The sequence below is a fragment of the Ambystoma mexicanum genome (assembly GCF_040938575.1).
Source record: "Ambystoma mexicanum isolate Mex_15411 chromosome 12 unlocalized genomic scaffold, UKY_AmexF1_1 Mex_chr12_unloc.2, whole genome shotgun sequence".
Lineage (NCBI taxonomy): Eukaryota > Metazoa > Chordata > Amphibia > Caudata > Ambystomatidae > Ambystoma > Ambystoma mexicanum.
The window spans coordinates 8599131-8613272 of NW_027182323.1; the positions used below are offsets into that span (position 1 = coordinate 8599131).

Here is a 14142-nt window from a genome sequence, read left to right on the forward strand (position 1 = left end):
GTTTTTTCTGTTTAATCTGCGATGTTTTTCATGAAATAAGCATACAAAATAACGTGTTTGTATTTATAGGGGGTACTTCATTTCCAGAGAACATGGTTTTTTTTATCAATAGGAGCCCAGCTGTATTTCTGCACGAGTTACTGGCGACCTCCCTACACATAATACAAAATGGCTGCCACGTCCACAGGAAACACATCATGTCTCTTCTGATTCTCTCAGTACTTCTACTACCCCAGCACCCCTCCCTCCACGTAAAGCACCCTGTTCTGTTGGTATAAGAATTTGGTAATTCTTAAAATGCTACCAAAAAAAAAAAATGTCCTTCGAGCCGGATTTGAACCAGCGACTTAAGGATATCCGAATTTCCACTACAGTGCTCCGCTCTACCAACTGAGCTATCGAAGGCTCCTGGCTTTTAACGCTATCAATAGCATATTTTTGGATCTCATCACAGAATGTTGTTCCTTCTGTTTTATAAATCTATTTCTCAAAGCAATATACAGTAAAATGTACCTCTAAACAAATCCCTGGCCCTTTCTATATTTGGTAAGTGAAAAAGGGAAACATTTTAAGAGAAAATTGAGAGTGAAAGTGCCTAAGATACATCCTGCAAATATAGCTGTATACTGCTGTCTTCGGATTTCTTGTATTGCCTATGTTTCTATTAAAATGGCATAATGAAGTAACAGTTGATACAGATGGGGCTTAATAGCCGCCGATTAACAGACTCGCCAGCCAGCAAGCTGCTGAAACACTAAATGCCCACTGCAAAGCTATACAATGTTGAATGTAAATCTTACGTAATTTGAGTTCATAATATATTCTGAACCATTGTACCTGTGTAGTACAAAAAGGACGCACAGTCGGAGAGGAGATTGCAACAACTATCTTTTTAACTGCTAACATTGAACTGGCTTCCTTTCGCCAGTCCTCCTCTCACTAACCCAATGTCACACTTAACACGCCCCCAACAGGGGGCCTTGGGCTTAAAAGCACAGGGGATCGTAACACCACCCCTGGACAAATGTTCAAAACTCTGAATCAGCACTCTTCGACCCAGCGGCTTCCTTGTTACTTGTTGGGGTCTGGTGCCCATTTCACTGGGACCACTACCTCCTAGCGGGTTACCCAACAGTCCACCTCGAGCTGCACCTCCACTGGGCGGGACCCAAAGGTTGTCCCGAGGCTCCCGGTGCTGCAGATCTGGTTCTAGTTCCGGCGGAGGTGATTCACAGTCCTCTCTCTCGACCAGGTGTTTGAACAAAGAGCTGTTTCTCGTGATCTCCTTGTCTTCGACCAACCTAATCCTCCTCTGGCTTTATGGTCTATTGTAGAACCTCTCCACTCATTTGCCCACATTTTACCTTTGATAGTACTGGGACAAGGAAGGGGCGACCCTGGTGGCGTGGGCGATTTCGGGGGATCTTGGGCAAAACCCGGACTTTCGGGAGAGGCTTAGAAATTCATCAAAGAATCCTGGGCTCCCAAAACCAAGAAGGCCTACAGAGGTGCTTGGGATAAGTGGAGTAAATGGTGCATGGAGAGGGAAATACATCCTGTTCAAACAGATGTAGTCGATGTGGTGAAATTCCTGGTCAATCAGGCAGCTCAGGGTAGAGTATACTGGACTATTTACACATATCGTTCAGCGATTTCGGTAGGGCATGAAAACGTGGAATGTCACCCCTTGGGCGAACATCCACTGGCGTGTAGAGTACTCAAAGGAATAAAAAGTATGATACCACCGGCTCTGAGATATTACCGTCTTTGGGACGTTAGTGGGGTGTTGAGATTGTTTGAGTCCTGGCCGGATAATGGCGGTCTGTCCAGGAAGGCTCTGTGGGCTAATCTGACTACCCTGCTCTGCTTAATATCGTGCAAAAGGGTCTCGGACATCAGGGCTCAGGAAATGGACTGGAAATTGTTTTCGCCGACAGGCGTTCCCTTTCATATAACAAAGAGAACTAACACAGGGATCAGGACAGTCGATTATGCAGCATTTCCAGAAGGGCCCAAATTATGTCCAGTCAGTGGTTTGAAGCTGTATGAAAGTAACTCAACACAGTTCAGGTCCACAGTGGAATCACAATTGTGATAAGGAAACCCTTTATGGCAGTTTGGACAGCTACCTTGGCAAGATGGGTGTAGGCATGAGCCAAGCTGGCGTAGGTACAAGTCATTTCGGAGCACATTCGGTTAGGGGTGCCATGGCATCCACAGCATTCAGAATGGGGGCATGCCTAGCGGACATTTTGAAGGCAGGGGTTTGGTCCAACAAGTCGACTTTTAAGAACTTTTATTTTAGACCAATCGGCCAGGTGACTACGTTGGTAGTGAGTAAGCTTGGAACAAGCATAAACCGAGCCTACCCGTCTTGACATAGAATACTGATTTTCAATACATTTGTAATAGAAAGTCATGATTCTATTAAAGATACTGAGGCAAAGGATTATCCCACCCTATCAATTGCGTAAATAGACTGGAATGACTGTGATCGGAATTACTGATTATAAGGAAGTTTGGAATTTAATTTCTGACATGTTCTTTTGCGATTGCCCACCCAGTTTATAGTGGAGTTTTTCATTGGTGCTGTTTGTGAATTGGCAGGTACAGAACCCAAGACGTCAAGTACATGAGGAGTAAAAGAGACGTGGTGGAGGTTTCCAGCGTTAACTGGTTGGGACGCAGTTATGGATCAGCGAAAGAAAGAGGCCGAAGGAAGGCAGACGATGTTATACTGGACTTTAGTGTATGATTGGTTACAAGAAGTCACATAAAAGAAGAACCAATTAAATACAAACTCATATATCGCTAAAATTCATGGGATTTGTAGTTTTAGCTGTTTCTTTTTATGGTTGTGTTTTTTAAAGTTGTTGGCTGCTCGAGAAGTAAAGAGTTGAGCATAATCTTTCGCCTCCATGACTTTAATAGAATCATGTCTTTCTATTACGAATGCATTGAAAATCTGTATTTATTGTGTAATTTGTGCAGATTTCAAGCCATCCAGCAAAAAACATAGTGGTATTTCAGTCCTGCGTTTTCATAGTGTTTACAAGCCTGTCACTTACCTGCCATGACTCCACTATTACTCTATCCCCCCAACCCCCAATCCACCCATTACTCTCCAAACATTCACCTGTCGGTCTAACATTTGTAAACAATACAAGATAGAAAAGCATACTTATTCTGACATCAAGTGTTTAAAACAATGCACCTTCAAACACTGACTACATTTAATAAAAATTGCAATAACATATTTGATATTAAGCTGTGGTGGATATATAGATGATCTGCTGTGTATTTCTGCGATTTTTTAAATACGAAAACTTTCACATTCCAAAAAAAAAAGCCACTTAGAAATGCGGGGGGTTCAACCCGCGACCTCATTGCCACAAGTCATGCCCTCCACCTCCGAGCAACATCCACGATGCATAATAGTGCCTTCCTGAATAAAGGATTAATGCATGATCCGTGGAACCAGGCTACGTAGCTCTCTGTGTTTAACCCATTCCTTTTTTGCTCATTTCACCCACACTGGAATCGTGGCTTGTAAGTTATGTATTACAATACAACAAACATTGGGATTGCTTGGTTCTTTCCCAGTCGCTCTTTTCCCAGTACATAAATGCAGAATGCTAACTCTTTTACGCGGGACCGAGCCTCATCCTTTGAAACCCCAGGCAGCCTGCCTGCGCTGGGAACATGTTTTTTCTGTTTAATCTGCGATGTTTTTCATGAAATAAGCATACAAAATAACGTGTTTGTATTTATAGGGGGTACTTCATTTCCAGAGAACAGGGTTTTTTTTATCAATAGGAGCCCAGCTGTATTTCTGCACGAGTTACTGGCGACCTCCCTACACATAATACAAAATGGCTGCCACGTCCACAGGAAACACATCATGTCTCTTCTGATTCTCTCAGTACTTCTACTACCCCAGCACCCCTCCCTCCACGTAAAGCACCCTGTTCTGTTGGTATAAGAATTTGGTAATTCTTAAAATGCTACCAAAAAAAAAAAAATGTCCTTCGAGCCGGATTTGAACCAGCGACCTAAGGATATCCGAATTTCCACTATAGTCCTCCGCTCTACCAACGGAGCTATCGAAGGCTCCTGGTTTTTAGCGCTATCAATAGCATATTTTTGTATCTCATCACAGAATGTTGTTCCTTCTGTTTTATAAATCTATTTCTCAAAGCAATATACAGTAAAATGTACCTCTAAACAAATCCCTGGCCCTTTCTATATTTGATAAGTGAAAAAGGGAAACATTTTAAGAGAAAATTGAGAGTGAAAGTGACTAAAATACATCCTGCAAATATAGCTGTATACTGCTGTCTTCGGATTTCTTGTATTGCCTATGTTTCTATTAAAATGGCATAATGAAGTAACAGTTGATACAGGTGGGGCTTAATAGCCGCCGATTAACAGACTCGCCAGCCAGCAAGCTGCTGAAACACTAAATGCCCACTGCAAAGCTATACAATGTTGAATGTAAATCTTACGTAATTTGAGTTCATAATATATTCTGAACCATTGTACCTGCGTAGTACAAAAAGGACGCACAGTCGGAGAGGAGATTGCAACAACTATCTTTTTAACTGCTAACATTGAACTGGCTTCCTTTCGCCAGTCCTCCTCTCACTAACCCAATGTCACACTTAACACGCCCCCAACAGGGGGCCTTGGGCTTAAAAGCACAGGGGATCGTAACACCACCCCTGGACAAATGTTCAAAACTCTGAATCAGCACTCTTCGACCCAGCGGCTTCCTTGTTACTTGTTGGGGTCTGGTGCCCATTTCACTGATGCCACTACCTCCTAGCGGGTTACCCAACAGTCCACCTCGAGCTGCACCTCCACTGGGCGGGACCCAAAGGTTGTCCTGAGGCTCCCGGTGCTGCAGATCTGGTTCTAGTTCCGGCGGAGGTGATTCACAGTCCTCTCTCTCGACCAGGTGTTTGAACAAAGAGCTGTTTCTCGTGATCTCCTTGTCTTCGACCAACCTAATCCTCCTCTGGCTTTATGATCTATTGTAGAACCTCTCCACTCATTTGCCCACATTTTACCTTTGATAGTACTGGGACAAGGAAGGGGCGACCCTGGTGGCGTGGGCGATTTCGGGGGATCTTGGGCAAAACCAGGACTTTCAGGAGAGGCTTAGAAATTCATCAGAGAATCCTGGGCTCCCAAAACCAAGAAGGCCTACAGAGGTGCTTGGGATAAGTGGAGTAAATGGTGCATGGAGAGGGAAATACATCCTGTTCAAACAGATGTAGTCGATGTGGTGAAATTCCTGGTCAATCAGGCAGCTCAGGGTAGAGTATACTGGACTATTTACACATATCGTTCAGCGATTTCGGTAGGGCATGAAAACGTAGAAAGTCACCCCTTGGGCGAACATCCACTGGCGTGTAGAGTACTCAAAGGAATAAAAAGTATGATACCACCGGCTCTGAGATATTACCTTCTTTGGGACGTTAGTGGGGTGTTGAGATTGTTTGAGTCCTAGCCGGATAATGGCGGTCTGTCCAGGAAGGCTCTGTGGGCTAATCTGACTACCCTGCTCTGCTTAATATCGTGCAAAAGGGTCTCGGACATCAGGGCTCAGGAAGTGGACTGGAAATTGTTTTCGCCGACAGGCGTTCCCTTTCATATAACAAAGAGAACTAACACAGGGATCAGGACAGTCGATTATGCAGAATTTCCAGAAGGGCCCAAATTATGTCCAGTCAGTGGTTTGAAGCTGTATGAAAGTAACTCAACACAGTTCAGGTCCACAGTGGAATCACAATTGTGATAAGGAAACCCTTTATGGCAGTTTGGACAGCTACCTTGGCAAGATGGGTGAAGTGGTGCATGAGCCAAGCTGGCGTAGGTACAAGTCATTTCGGAGCACATTCGGTTAGGGGTGCCATGGCATCCACAGCATTCAGAATGGGGGCATGCCTAGCGGACATTTTGAAGGCAGGGGTTTGGTCCAACAAGTCGACTTTTAAGAACTTTTATTTTAGACCAATCGGCCAGGTGACTACGTTGGTAGTGAGTAAGCTTGGAACAAGCATAATCCGAGCCTATCCGTCTTGACATAGAATACTGATTTTCAATACATTTGTAATAGAAAGTCATGATTCTATTAAAGATACTGAGGCAAAGGATTATCCCACCCTATCAATTGCGTAAATAGACTGGAATGACTGTGATCGGAATTACTGATTATAAGGAAGTTTGGAATTTAATTTCTGACATGTTCTTTTGCGATTGCCCACCCAGTTTATAGTGGAGTTTTTCATTGGTGCTGTTTGTGAATTGGCAGGTACAGAACCCAAGACGTCAAGTACATGAGGAGTAAAAGAGACGTGGTGGAGGTTTCCAGCGTTAACTGGTTGGGACGCAGTTATGGATCAGCGAAAGAAAGAGGCCGAAGGAAGGCAGACGATGTTATACTGGACTTTAGTGTATGATTGGTTACAAGAAGTCACATAAAAGAAGAACCAATTAAATACAAACTCATATATCGCTAAAATTCATGGGATTTGTAGTTTTAGCTGTTTCTTTTTATGGTTGTGTTTTTTAAAGTTGTTGGCTGCTCGAGAAGTAAAGAGTTGAGCATAATCTTTCGCCTCCATGACTTTAATAGAATCATGTCTTTCTATTACGAATGCATTGAAAATCTGTATTTATTGTGTAATTTGTGCAGATTTCAAGCCATCCCGCAAAAAACATAGTGGTATTTCAGTCCTGCGTTTTCATAGTGTTTACAAGCCTGTCACTTACCTGCTATGACTCCACTATTACTCTATCCCCCCAACCCCCAATCCACCCATTACTCTCCAAACATTCACCTGTCGGTCTAACATTTGTAAACAATACAAGATAGAAAAGCATACTTATTCTGACATCAAGTGTTTAAAACCTTCAAACACTGACTACATTTAATAAAAATTGCAATAACATATTTGATATTAAGCTGTGGTGGATATATAGATGATCTGCTGTGTATTTCTGCGATTTTTTAAATACGAAAACTTTCACATTACAAAAAAAAAGCCACTTAGAAATGCGGGGGGTTCAACCCGCGACCTCATTGCCACAAGTTATGCCCTCCACCTCCGAGCAACATCCGCGAAGCACAATAGTGCCTTTCTGAATAAAGGATTAATGCATGATCCGTGGAACCAGGCTACGTAGCTCTCTGTGTTTAACCCATTCCTTTTTTGCTCATTTCACCCACACTGGAATCGTGGCTTGTAAGTTATGTATTACAATACAACAAACATTGGGATTGCTTGGTTCTTTCTCAGTCGCTCTTTTCCCAGTACATAAATGCAGAATGCTAACTCTTTTACGCGGGACCGAGCCTCATCCTTTGAAACCCCAGGCAGCCTGCCTGCGCTGGGAACGTGTTTTTTCTGTTTAATCTGCGATGTTTTTCATGAAATAAGCATACAAAATAACGTGTTTGTATTTATAGGGGGTACTTCATTTCCAGAGAACATGGTTTTTTTTATCAATAGGAGCCCAGCTGTATTTCTGCACGAGTTACTGGCGACCTCCCTACACATAATACAAAATGGCTGCCACGTCCACAGGAAACACATCATGTCTCTTCTGATTCTCTCAGTACTTCTACTACCCCAGCACCCCTCCCTCCACGTAAAGCACCCTGTTCTGTTGGTATAAGAATTTGGTAATTCTTAAAATGCTACCAAAAAAAAAAAATGTCCTTCGAGCCGGATTTGAACCAGCGACTTAAGGATATCCGAATTTCCACTACAGTGCTCCGCTCTACCAACTGAGCTATCGAAGGCTCCTGGCTTTTAACGCTATCAATAGCATATTTTTGGATCTCATCACAGAATGTTGTTCCTTCTGTTTTATAAATCTATTTCTCAAAGCAATATACAGTAAAATGTACCTCTAAACAAATCCCTGGCCCTTTCTATATTTGGTAAGTGAAAAAGGGAAACATTTTAAGAGAAAATTGAGAGTGAAAGTGCCTAAGATACATCCTGCAAATATAGCTGTATACTGCTGTCTTCGGATTTCTTGTATTGCCTATGTTTCTATTAAAATGGCATAATGAAGTAACAGTTGATACAGATGGGGCTTAATAGCCGCCGATTAACAGACTCGCCAGCCAGCAAGCTGCTGAAACACTAAATGCCCACTGCAAAGCTATACAATGTTGAATGTAAATCTTACGTAATTTGAGTTCATAATATATTCTGAACCATTGTACCTGTGTAGTACAAAAAGGACGCACAGTCGGAGAGGAGATTGCAACAACTATCTTTTTAACTGCTAACATTGAACTGGCTTCCTTTCGCCAGTCCTCCTCTCACTAACCCAATGTCACACTTAACACGCCCCCAACAGGGGGCCTTGGGCTTAAAAGCACAGGGGATCGTAACACCACCCCTGGACAAATGTTCAAAACTCTGAATCAGCACTCTTCGACCCAGCGGCTTCCTTGTTACTTGTTGGGGTCTGGTGCCCATTTCACTGGGACCACTACCTCCTAGCGGGTTACCCAACAGTCCACCTCGAGCTGCACCTCCACTGGGCGGGACCCAAAGGTTGTCCCGAGGCTCCCGGTGCTGCAGATCTGGTTCTAGTTCCGGCGGAGGTGATTCACAGTCCTCTCTCTCGACCAGGTGTTTGAACAAAGAGCTGTTTCTCGTGATCTCCTTGTCTTCGACCAACCTAATCCTCCTCTGGCTTTATGGTCTATTGTAGAACCTCTCCACTCATTTGCCCACATTTTACCTTTGATAGTACTGGGACAAGGAAGGGGCGACCCTGGTGGCGTGGGCGATTTCGGGGGATCTTGGGCAAAACCCGGACTTTCGGGAGAGGCTTAGAAATTCATCAAAGAATCCTGGGCTCCCAAAACCAAGAAGGCCTACAGAGGTGCTTGGGATAAGTGGAGTAAATGGTGCATGGAGAGGGAAATACATCCTGTTCAAACAGATGTAGTCGATGTGGTGAAATTCCTGGTCAATCAGGCAGCTCAGGGTAGAGTATACTGGACTATTTACACATATCGTTCAGCGATTTCGGTAGGGCATGAAAACGTGGAATGTCACCCCTTGGGCGAACATCCACTGGCGTGTAGAGTACTCAAAGGAATAAAAAGTATGATACCACCGGCTCTGAGATATTACCGTCTTTGGGACGTTAGTGGGGTGTTGAGATTGTTTGAGTCCTGGCCGGATAATGGCGGTCTGTCCAGGAAGGCTCTGTGGGCTAATCTGACTACCCTGCTCTGCTTAATATCGTGCAAAAGGGTCTCGGACATCAGGGCTCAGGAAATGGACTGGAAATTGTTTTCGCCGACAGGCGTTCCCTTTCATATAACAAAGAGAACTAACACAGGGATCAGGACAGTCGATTATGCAGCATTTCCAGAAGGGCCCAAATTATGTCCAGTCAGTGGTTTGAAGCTGTATGAAAGTAACTCAACACAGTTCAGGTCCACAGTGGAATCACAATTGTGATAAGGAAACCCTTTATGGCAGTTTGGACAGCTACCTTGGCAAGATGGGTGTAGGCATGAGCCAAGCTGGCGTAGGTACAAGTCATTTCGGAGCACATTCGGTTAGGGGTGCCATGGCATCCACAGCATTCAGAATGGGGGCATGCCTAGCGGACATTTTGAAGGCAGGGGTTTGGTCCAACAAGTCGACTTTTAAGAACTTTTATTTTAGACCAATCGGCCAGGTGACTACGTTGGTAGTGAGTAAGCTTGGAACAAGCATAAACCGAGCCTACCCGTCTTGACATAGAATACTGATTTTCAATACATTTGTAATAGAAAGTCATGATTCTATTAAAGATACTGAGGCAAAGGATTATCCCACCCTATCAATTGCGTAAATAGACTGGAATGACTGTGATCGGAATTACTGATTATAAGGAAGTTTGGAATTTAATTTCTGACATGTTCTTTTGCGATTGCCCACCCAGTTTATAGTGGAGTTTTTCATTGGTGCTGTTTGTGAATTGGCAGGTACAGAACCCAAGACGTCAAGTACATGAGGAGTAAAAGAGACGTGGTGGAGGTTTCCAGCGTTAACTGGTTGGGACGCAGTTATGGATCAGCGAAAGAAAGAGGCCGAAGGAAGGCAGACGATGTTATACTGGACTTTAGTGTATGATTGGTTACAAGAAGTCACATAAAAGAAGAACCAATTAAATACAAACTCATATATCGCTAAAATTCATGGGATTTGTAGTTTTAGCTGTTTCTTTTTATGGTTGTGTTTTTTAAAGTTGTTGGCTGCTCGAGAAGTAAAGAGTTGAGCATAATCTTTCGCCTCCATGACTTTAATAGAATCATGTCTTTCTATTACGAATGCATTGAAAATCTGTATTTATTGTGTAATTTGTGCAGATTTCAAGCCATCCAGCAAAAAACATAGTGGTATTTCAGTCCTGCGTTTTCATAGTGTTTACAAGCCTGTCACTTACCTGCCATGACTCCACTATTACTCTATCCCCCCAACCCCCAATCCACCCATTACTCTCCAAACATTCACCTGTCGGTCTAACATTTGTAAACAATACAAGATAGAAAAGCATACTTATTCTGACATCAAGTGTTTAAAACAATGCACCTTCAAACACTGACTACATTTAATAAAAATTGCAATAACATATTTGATATTAAGCTGTGGTGGATATATAGATGATCTGCTGTGTATTTCTGCGATTTTTTAAATACGAAAACTTTCACATTCCAAAAAAAAAAGCCACTTAGAAATGCGGGGGGTTCAACCCGCGACCTCATTGCCACAAGTCATGCCCTCCACCTCCGAGCAACATCCACGATGCATAATAGTGCCTTCCTGAATAAAGGATTAATGCATGATCCGTGGAACCAGGCTACGTAGCTCTCTGTGTTTAACCCATTCCTTTTTTGCTCATTTCACCCACACTGGAATCGTGGCTTGTAAGTTATGTATTACAATACAACAAACATTGGGATTGCTTGGTTCTTTCCCAGTCGCTCTTTTCCCAGTACATAAATGCAGAATGCTAACTCTTTTACGCGGGACCGAGCCTCATCCTTTGAAACCCCAGGCAGCCTGCCTGCGCTGGGAACATGTTTTTTCTGTTTAATCTGCGATGTTTTTCATGAAATAAGCATACAAAATAACGTGTTTGTATTTATAGGGGGTACTTCATTTCCAGAGAACAGGGTTTTTTTTATCAATAGGAGCCCAGCTGTATTTCTGCACGAGTTACTGGCGACCTCCCTACACATAATACAAAATGGCTGCCACGTCCACAGGAAACACATCATGTCTCTTCTGATTCTCTCAGTACTTCTACTACCCCAGCACCCCTCCCTCCACGTAAAGCACCCTGTTCTGTTGGTATAAGAATTTGGTAATTCTTAAAATGCTACCAAAAAAAAAAAAATGTCCTTCGAGCCGGATTTGAACCAGCGACCTAAGGATATCCGAATTTCCACTATAGTCCTCCGCTCTACCAACGGAGCTATCGAAGGCTCCTGGTTTTTAGCGCTATCAATAGCATATTTTTGTATCTCATCACAGAATGTTGTTCCTTCTGTTTTATAAATCTATTTCTCAAAGCAATATACAGTAAAATGTACCTCTAAACAAATCCCTGGCCCTTTCTATATTTGATAAGTGAAAAAGGGAAACATTTTAAGAGAAAATTGAGAGTGAAAGTGACTAAAATACATCCTGCAAATATAGCTGTATACTGCTGTCTTCGGATTTCTTGTATTGCCTATGTTTCTATTAAAATGGCATAATGAAGTAACAGTTGATACAGGTGGGGCTTAATAGCCGCCGATTAACAGACTCGCCAGCCAGCAAGCTGCTGAAACACTAAATGCCCACTGCAAAGCTATACAATGTTGAATGTAAATCTTACGTAATTTGAGTTCATAATATATTCTGAACCATTGTACCTGCGTAGTACAAAAAGGACGCACAGTCGGAGAGGAGATTGCAACAACTATCTTTTTAACTGCTAACATTGAACTGGCTTCCTTTCGCCAGTCCTCCTCTCACTAACCCAATGTCACACTTAACACGCCCCCAACAGGGGGCCTTGGGCTTAAAAGCACAGGGGATCGTAACACCACCCCTGGACAAATGTTCAAAACTCTGAATCAGCACTCTTCGACCCAGCGGCTTCCTTGTTACTTGTTGGGGTCTGGTGCCCATTTCACTGATGCCACTACCTCCTAGCGGGTTACCCAACAGTCCACCTCGAGCTGCACCTCCACTGGGCGGGACCCAAAGGTTGTCCTGAGGCTCCCGGTGCTGCAGATCTGGTTCTAGTTCCGGCGGAGGTGATTCACAGTCCTCTCTCTCGACCAGGTGTTTGAACAAAGAGCTGTTTCTCGTGATCTCCTTGTCTTCGACCAACCTAATCCTCCTCTGGCTTTATGATCTATTGTAGAACCTCTCCACTCATTTGCCCACATTTTACCTTTGATAGTACTGGGACAAGGAAGGGGCGACCCTGGTGGCGTGGGCGATTTCGGGGGATCTTGGGCAAAACCAGGACTTTCAGGAGAGGCTTAGAAATTCATCAGAGAATCCTGGGCTCCCAAAACCAAGAAGGCCTACAGAGGTGCTTGGGATAAGTGGAGTAAATGGTGCATGGAGAGGGAAATACATCCTGTTCAAACAGATGTAGTCGATGTGGTGAAATTCCTGGTCAATCAGGCAGCTCAGGGTAGAGTATACTGGACTATTTACACATATCGTTCAGCGATTTCGGTAGGGCATGAAAACGTAGAAAGTCACCCCTTGGGCGAACATCCACTGGCGTGTAGAGTACTCAAAGGAATAAAAAGTATGATACCACCGGCTCTGAGATATTACCTTCTTTGGGACGTTAGTGGGGTGTTGAGATTGTTTGAGTCCTAGCCGGATAATGGCGGTCTGTCCAGGAAGGCTCTGTGGGCTAATCTGACTACCCTGCTCTGCTTAATATCGTGCAAAAGGGTCTCGGACATCAGGGCTCAGGAAGTGGACTGGAAATTGTTTTCGCCGACAGGCGTTCCCTTTCATATAACAAAGAGAACTAACACAGGGATCAGGACAGTCGATTATGCAGAATTTCCAGAAGGGCCCAAATTATGTCCAGTCAGTGGTTTGAAGCTGTATGAAAGTAACTCAACACAGTTCAGGTCCACAGTGGAATCACAATTGTGATAAGGAAACCCTTTATGGCAGTTTGGACAGCTACCTTGGCAAGATGGGTGAAGTGGTGCATGAGCCAAGCTGGCGTAGGTACAAGTCATTTCGGAGCACATTCGGTTAGGGGTGCCATGGCATCCACAGCATTCAGAATGGGGGCATGCCTAGCGGACATTTTGAAGGCAGGGGTTTGGTCCAACAAGTCGACTTTTAAGAACTTTTATTTTAGACCAATCGGCCAGGTGACTACGTTGGTAGTGAGTAAGCTTGGAACAAGCATAATCCGAGCCTATCCGTCTTGACATAGAATACTGATTTTCAATACATTTGTAATAGAAAGTCATGATTCTATTAAAGATACTGAGGCAAAGGATTATCCCACCCTATCAATTGCGTAAATAGACTGGAATGACTGTGATCGGAATTACTGATTATAAGGAAGTTTGGAATTTAATTTCTGACATGTTCTTTTGCGATTGCCCACCCAGTTTATAGTGGAGTTTTTCATTGGTGCTGTTTGTGAATTGGCAGGTACAGAACCCAAGACGTCAAGTACATGAGGAGTAAAAGAGACGTGGTGGAGGTTTCCAGCGTTAACTGGTTGGGACGCAGTTATGGATCAGCGAAAGAAAGAGGCCGAAGGAAGGCAGACGATGTTATACTGGACTTTAGTGTATGATTGGTTACAAGAAGTCACATAAAAGAAGAACCAATTAAATACAAACTCATATATCGCTAAAATTCATAGGATTTGTAGTTTTAGCTGTTTCTTTTTATGGTTGTGTTTTTTAAAGTTGTTGGCTGCTCGAGAAGTAAAGAGTTGAGCATAATCTTTCGCCTCCATGACTTTAATAGAATCATGTCTTTCTATTACGAATGCATTGAAAATCTGTATTTATTGTGTAATTTGTGCAGATTTCAAGCCATCCCGCAAAAAACATAGTGGTATTTC

At 43.3% G+C, this 14142-nt stretch overlaps 2 non-coding genes across 2 annotated transcripts; both read right to left on the reverse strand.

The window, feature by feature from the left end:
* Positions 1 to 4024: 4024 nt before the first annotated feature.
* On the reverse strand, positions 4025 to 4110 carry TRNAY-AUA (transfer RNA tyrosine (anticodon AUA)). The gene is given in 2 exon segments: positions 4025 to 4060; positions 4074 to 4110. It is a non-coding gene; the product is annotated as a tRNA-Tyr (tRNA).
* Positions 4111 to 11429: 7319 nt separating this feature from the next.
* Positions 11430 to 11515, reverse strand: TRNAY-AUA (transfer RNA tyrosine (anticodon AUA)). The gene is given in 2 exon segments: positions 11430 to 11465; positions 11479 to 11515. It is a non-coding gene; the product is annotated as a tRNA-Tyr (tRNA).
* Between the last annotated feature and the right edge of the window lie 2627 nt (positions 11516 to 14142).